At 54.7% G+C, this 7,619-nt stretch overlaps 1 pseudogene; it reads left to right on the plus strand.

The window, feature by feature from the left end:
- The first annotated feature begins 2,200 nt into the window (after window positions 1-2,200).
- On the plus strand, window positions 2,201-6,948 carry LOC128836086 (glycine N-acyltransferase-like protein 3; annotated as a pseudogene).
- Window positions 6,949-7,619: the final 671 nt, after the last annotated feature.

The raw sequence follows: 7,619 nt of genomic DNA on the forward strand, positions 1-7,619 counted from the left end.
TCAGCTCCTATTGTCTAGCCTAAAGAAAACCCTTGAGTCATCAGTTTACTCATAAATAAATCTAGTGTTTTCTCTTGAACCATTGTTGTTTCTCTACAAAAACCCCTACTTATGTTCAAGTAAGGGTTCTAATGCATGGACCCAATCTCTGCATCAGTTCCACTGGGACTCTATCTCCTGACTGATCATGCTGGGGGCTCTGCCTGTGTCCAGCACTCAGGACCCTGAGCTACCACCATTACCTGGGAACCCCAACCAGTTCAAGCTCCATGGAGTGGGTGAGATCCCTCTCTCTCTTCTCTCTCTCTGTTTTCTTTTTTACCCCAGGTATTAACCTTAAATAATGTAACTGTTATTTTGGGTTAGTTATCACTATTACTATTACTACTAGAACAATTGTGTCGTGAATGTGGGCATAGGAACGTGTTAAACCTGTGGCATATAAGGTTGGCAGCTGAAAGTGCTGATTCACCCAGTCTGCTCAGACTTGCTCTGTTAGTGTGTGTTCATCTGGTTCTAGGGTTGGAGGAACCCAGTCCTGGAGAACCTAGGTCCTGCAGGATAGCTCCGTTGGGAGGGGATTTGCAGAAGGAAGGAGCAGAGCTGCATATGAACACACAAGTGATATAAGCAGTACATTAATAGAATTACAGAACCACCCTCCCCCAGGAGTAACCCTAATAAATGAGCGTACCCCAAAGTAATGGGCATAGGGTTACCATATTTCAACAATCAAAAAAGACGGGAGGAGCCCCGCCCTAGTCCCGCCCCTGTCCTGCCCTAGCCCCGCCCCTGCCCCTTCCACTCCCTGCCCCCTCAGAACCCCCAACCCTCCCCCCCATGCCTTGTCCCCTAACTGCCCCCTCCTGGGACCCCTGCCCCTAACTGCCCCCCAGGACTCCACCCCCTACCTAAGCCTCCCTGTGCCTTGTCCCCTAACTGCCCCCTCCTGAGACCCCCCCACCTGTACTCTGACTGCCAAAAACCTTACACCCCCAACCCCCAGACAGCCCCCCCCGAACTCCTGACCCATCCAACCCTGCTCCCTGTCTCTTGACTACCCCCTCCAGAACCTCCCTCCCGCTTCTCTGACCCCCTGGCCCCCTTACTGTGCTGCAGAGCAGAGCGCTCGGCAGTGGGGGAGGGGAGCAGGGTCGGAGCTCCAGACTTCCGGAGGCCGAGGCAACGGCCGGCGATATGTGAATGCAGGGCGGGGGGAGGGAGGGAGAGGAGGGGAGTGGTCTCAAGTTGCAGGGGAGAGGAGGGGGAAGTGGAGGAGGAGCTCAGGCTGACGGAGCCCCATGCGAGTGGCACCATCTGGCCGGCTGCCCTGTAATGGGGGGCGGGGGAGGTCCGGACATTGACTAATTCCCCCCGGACGCTATTTTTAACTGAAAAAAGCCGGACATGTCCAGGGGAATCCGGACGAATGGTAACCCTAAATGGGCACATCTGGTAACAGTGCTCTCCTTCAGCGGATACCATCACACTGAGATCCATGGGCCCCGTCACACTGCTCAGAGCCCCCTGTACTTTCAGGATTGTCCCATGCTGGGGATCTGGAGATAGCAAAGCAGCTGCTGTTGATTAATTTCATACAATTTTACAGCTGAGTGCCTGGTCGGCTATGGTTAAAATAGAGAAGGCTTCTGTTTAAAACCAATTTTTCTAAGTGCTCTGAAATCCCCATGCTTCCTTGGATAGTCTTGAAATTTGGGGTGCCTCTTTCAGGTCTGACGTAGGGTTAGGAGAGACACAAAGCCGAGGCAAAGACGAACCCAAGAAGAGGGGCCCAGACTGGAGGCTCCCAACACAACCCTCCATCAAAGCAACAGACAGAAACTGTAAGCTAGGAAGGAGCTGCAGTGGGGGAGCCCAGGGCTGGGACAGCAGGAGCTGTGGGTCGGACTCAGGATAGAGGGGCACCAGAAAACTGGTTTGCCCATGTCCCACTCCTGGCTGTGCTCATGTTTCCTCAGAATTCTACTCCGCTGGCCCCAGGAAATCATCTCACCTCTCCCTGCCCATGGAAGGAGTGCCTTGTGACTGCAGGGACGTGGCTGTCCCCAGCTCCGGGCCAGGCACAGACTCTGTTAATGGTTCATTGACTCAGGGATAAGAGGCTGGAGCAGCCCCTGAGGAAAAGCAAGACCCAGCGGGGACAGGACCAGCTACTGCCAGGCAAGGACCTCACTGCCTCATGGACACCTTGTCTCTATCTTCAAAGGCGCTGCCCCTTTCCCTGGCAAAGAGAGACTGTCCAGGTAAGTGGGAGCTACCTGGGCCACCTGAGTCCTGCACAGACCAGCCCTGGCATGGCTGGGGCCACAGACACAGACAGGGCAAACTGGGAGGAGTGATAGATTTGCTAGAGGGTAGGGATAGGATACAGAGGGACCTAGAGAAATTAGAGGATTGGGCCAAAAGAAATCTGATGAGGTTCAACAGGGACAAGTTCAGAGTCCTGCACTTAGGACAGAAGACTCCTATGCACTGCTACAGATTAGGGACCTAGTGGCTAGGGAGCAGTTCTGCAGAAAAGAACCTAGGGGTTACAGTGGATGAGAAGCTGGATATGAGTCAACAGTGTGCCCTTGTTGCCAAGAAGTCTAACAGCATTATTGGCTGTATATGTAGGAGCATTGCCAGAAGATCAAGGGACGTGATCATTCCCCTCTAGTCGGCATTGGTGAGGCCTATCTGGAGTAGTGTGCCCAGTTTTGGGCCCCACACTACAAGAAGGATGTGGAAAAAATGGAAAGAGTCCAGCGGAGGGCAACAAAAATGATTAGGGGGCTGGAGCACATGATTTAGGAGGGGAGGCTGAGGGAACTGGGATTGATTAGTCTGCAGAAGAGAAGAATGAGGAAGGATTTGATAGTTGCTTTTAACTACCCGAAGGGGGGTTCCAAAGAGGATGGATCTAGACTGTTCTCAGTAGTACCAGATGAGAGAACAAGGAGTAATGGTCTCAAGTTGCAGTGGGGGAGGTTTAGGTTGGATATTAGGAAAAACTTTTCACTAGGAGGGTGGTGAAGCACCTAGGGAGGTGGGGGAATCTCTTTCCTTAGAGGTTTTTAAGGTCAGGCTTGACAAAGCCCTGGCTGGGATGATTTAGTTGGGGATTGGTCATGCTTTGAGCATGGGGTTGGATTAGATGACCTCCTGAGGTCCCTTCCAACCCCTATGATTCTATTGAAGGTTCTATGGTGAGTAAGGGAAAAGCACCCAGACTGGTATGTTATTGTAAGGTCTTGACTCTCACAAACACAGCTTAGCAAATTGTGGGGAAAATGTTGTGAAGATGTTTGTTGCCCCTTACAAGAGAAATTAGATTCAGTTGAGGTACTGATCTGCCACTCCCTGAGCTCTGGGAACATCCAAGCGCCACTTGTGCAAATTCTCATCAAAAGTGATTTTTAGATTGAAAAGCTGAAACATTAACTGCAAGGAAGTGCTGATACTTAGGAGGAGAGGAAAATCCACAGGAAATGCTGCACTGAGAATATAACCATTGGGGTAGTTATTGTAGGGTCTCTGGTGGGTACAGGTGTTGTAACCAGAGTGGTTTGTTATTGTAGGTCTACCCACAGCATTTGTTATTTTGGCAGGGCTGGAAGGTTGCAGACAGCCTTGTGTCACCACCAGGGAGGTGGGGCTAGTGGGGAAGATCACAAGGAACTGATGGGTCTCTCGCCCACAGGGTATCCCCAGTGCCATCCCTGCTGGAATTTGCTGAGGGCCCATCCACACCACAGATGCTGATCCTGAGCTGCTCCTCCAAGCTGCAGCTGCTGGAAGGGATACTACAGAGGTGCTTCCCCAATACATTGCCGGTGACAAGGACCCATCTTTTTTCCCCACATGCCACTTCCTGGGACAGGGATGGGAGCAGGGCAGAAAGTTCTCTCTCCCCAGGGTGATGGGGTGGAGATTGGGCTGGCTGGGGGCAAGACCCTTCCCCCAGGTATTGGCTGCTCTCCAAGCCACCCACTCACATCTCCTGTCCTCCAATGTCCAAACCCAGCAAATTCCTGCTGCTCACCCACTGTAGCCAGCGGGACCTCCCCAGCCAGTCACAGGGCAGATTGGCTCCATATCAAACAGTTACACCACAGGCAGGCTCTGTGCCAGCCAATCAAAGTCTTGGGTAACTCTGGCTCCCTCCATGATTCCATGCCATCAAATGGCTCAAGTGTGTGAGGGTCACCAGCCCCTTTGTGACCTCCTCTGCGCTCAGGGTCTCCCCTGTGATACCAGGCTAGGACTCACAAATAAGGAGTCAGACCCCTAAATCAGGAGAGTAAACCCGGGGTGGTGGTTAGAGACAGGCCCCACCCCGGCCCTCGTCCCTCATACTCCCGTCCCCATATCCCTACCCCCTCCCTGCCCCTCACCCCAACCCCTAGCATTCCCTGCATCCCCCCACTCGCTCCCCAATCACCTCTCCTTGCTGCTCCTCACATTCCCCTTTTGTCACCACCGTTCAATCCCTTTTCCCACTGCTCACGGCCCATTGCTGCCCCCTGCAGGGCTCCAGGGTGGAGTGTACCAAGTCTCCAAGGACATTGCTGAGGCTAAGGGGATCAAGCTGGAGGTGCTCCGCTACTTCACCTATTTTCACCCAGATTCATGCCGGAGATCAGGTCAGTGTCTGCCTGTGTCACAGGGCCCCACAGGGGGCATCGTACAGAAGGAGGCAGCCTAAGGGGTGGGGGCATTGGCCACCATGGCACTGGGATTAGGGTGACTAGACAGCAAGCATGAAATATTGGGACGGGGTGGGGGGGTAATAGGCACCAAATATCAGAACTGTCCCTATAAAATCAGGACATCTGGTCACCCTAACTCGGATGCCCAAGATCTGGCTGGCTATTCCTTATGCAGGGCCAAGGGCATTGGGGTCCTGTTGCCACCAGCAGAATCTCAGGAGGTTGGGCTCAGTGCCAATCCCACTTCAGGGACACTGCAGGGACTGGGAAGCGTAGCCGTTGGGTGGGGTCAGCCATGGGGAGGGAGATCCCTCTTCAGCTCCTGCACAGGGCCCCCAGCCTCTGCCAGGAAACCCTGATGCAAATGGATTCTGTGCCACCAATAGTGCCCCATCCATGGACCCTGGGGACCAGGCACTCCTTCAACCAGCCATCAGACCTGGCAGGGCATGGGCAGCAAGAGACCATGCTCCCCCCACATCCCTGCACCATATCTCAACTGACCAAAAATGGAGAAGAACCTTCCCTGTCCACAGCCTGTTCAGACCTCGGCTTCTCACCCAGGACCCAGAGAGGAGCAGATATCCCAGGGGCACTTTAGGGATGGAGGGGTTTCTATCAGGAAAAGGAATCAGACACTCAGTTCTAGTGAGAAAAGATATTAGACAGCTTCGCCACCGTATGGATAAGAGGGAAAATGCCCCGTGTCCCATTCCCCACCCCCTGAGCCAGCGGAATCCCCTGTTCTGGGGCCAGAACAGTGTTAGCACCCCCTGGGGGGGAAAAAAGGCTCTGTGTCCCATTTCCCATCCCCCAAGCAAGGCAGATTCCTCTCCACTTGGCTTCATCATCCCCCTCTCCTGAGTCCCACAAGTTTGGCCAGGTCTGGAGCCCATCTTACAATGACCTTCATGGGAATCCCTTCCTGCCCCGGGGGGGGGGGGGGGGGGGGGGGGGGGGGGGCCTGTCTGATTGATTGCCTCTCCCACACCCCCGCTGGGGGAAGAGCAGGCAATCAGAGCTGCTGCAGTAAGAAGTCCCTGCCCCTCCCTCTCCCTGCAGTAACATGACACCTTCTCATGAGACAGGTATGGGGAAGAGGGAGCAGAATTTGCTCAGCATCTCAGCGTGGTTCCACTCCCTCCTCCCCCACCCTCTTGTGGGCAATGGGACAGCATGGTGTCCCTGTTCACCCCTTCCCTGGGGGACACAGCCTGGGAAGGGCAGAAGGGAGCCTGCTGCAGCCCCCACAGGGCTCAGAGGGGTGGGAGAACAGCAGGAGGTGCATAGGGGAAGCTGGGAGGGAAATGGGGGGGCTGGAGACCAAGTTGATGGGTGCCTGTGTGGGGGCAGAACTGATGGGGCAGACTGATTTGCTGAGCAGCAGATGGGCAGATATGGGGATAGGAGCTTCTGCAGTGAGGCCCATCTCATCCTAATAAATCTGGGAGTGTTGGCAATACTGATTATGTCACATCCAGGGTTTGGGGCCAGGGGAGTTCAGCTGTCAAGGGAGACCAGCAATCACAGTTTCATAGTTTTAACAAACCTCATGATCTTTTGGCCATCTCATGATTCTGAGGTGTCACTCAGATCACTGACCTTTGGGGCTTGGCCCTGTTGCTCTCTGCCTCCCTAGGCTGGACCCGGCTGTGAGGCTCTCGTCCCTGGATGTCTCCCACACCAACCTGCTGAATGAGACATGGGCCTTTGGGGGGAATGAGAAAAGCAGGAAGTACCTGGCCAGCCTGATCCGCCACTTCCCCAGTGTCTGCCTGCTGGATGCTGCTGGCCACCCGGTCAGCTGGATTGCTTCAGACCCGTTTGGTTCCATGGGGGTTGGCTACACTCTGCCCCAGCACCGGCGGCACGGCTACATGGGGATGCTGAATAATTTGATAGCCAAGCAGTTGCACGCACTAGGCTATCCCAGCTACTGCTATGTGGCCGTGGAGAACTACCCCATGCAGAGGTTGCAGGAGAGGCAGGGCTTCCAGCCCCAGCCCACCCTGTGCTACTTCATTCTTCACAACCCAGCAAACCCCCCATGTTTACCCCCAGCCCAGCATCAGGCACAGCCCCCGTGTAAGTCCCCAGCCCAACCGCCCAGGGGACCTGACAAGGGAGCGGGGTAGGGGAGTCTGCGGATCATTTTTGGCCAAGTGGAATCAGTAACATCTCCCAGCTCCAGCCTCACACGAGGCTTGCTACCCCCATCCCCACAGGCCTTGCCCTCCTCCACAGCCCCTATACCCACCTTTTAAGGGTCTGTCCTACTCTCCTGAGCCCATAACCTGCCCCCCTTGATGGACCCTACCACCCCAGACCCATACACACAACAACCCCGCCCCACTTCCCTACACTGCCCCATCCGAGTTCCTCTTCCAGACACTCCAGCAATGGCTCAATGATCTTCCACCTAATCTAGCTACATGCTCACCCGCCTCGGCTCTGCTCCTCCTCCCGTTTTCCCTGGGACATCCTGTTCAGCGTATTGCATCTCTAACTGCTCCACAGCCAGTGCGTCACCCTCCCCTGACCCTACCAGACACATCTTCCCTGGATCTCTCTCTCCCCTGCTTCCCTGGGGCTTTTGACATCTCATGCTGTTGCACCCTGCTCTCATCTGCTCCTTTTCCCATCTCCTGGGCTATACGAGCCAGGGCAGCTTTAAGCGGGGTGGAAGGGGCTGGGCAATAGGTCCCCATTCAGCAACATCTCCTTGAGCACAGCATGCTCTAACCCATGATGGATGTGGCTGTTCCGCATTGATACTAACCAGCTCGAGAGGGTTCTCATGCCAAGGACTCCCTCAAGAGCCAGTCTGTCTCAGTAACTCAAGGGTTAAATACCTCCCGGGGATCTTGATTATCCTCAAACCAAACTTCACTATCCCCAAGGACTCCC

Source organism: Malaclemys terrapin, chromosome 4 (assembly GCF_027887155.1).
Source record: "Malaclemys terrapin pileata isolate rMalTer1 chromosome 4, rMalTer1.hap1, whole genome shotgun sequence".
Lineage (NCBI taxonomy): Eukaryota > Metazoa > Chordata > Testudines > Emydidae > Malaclemys > Malaclemys terrapin.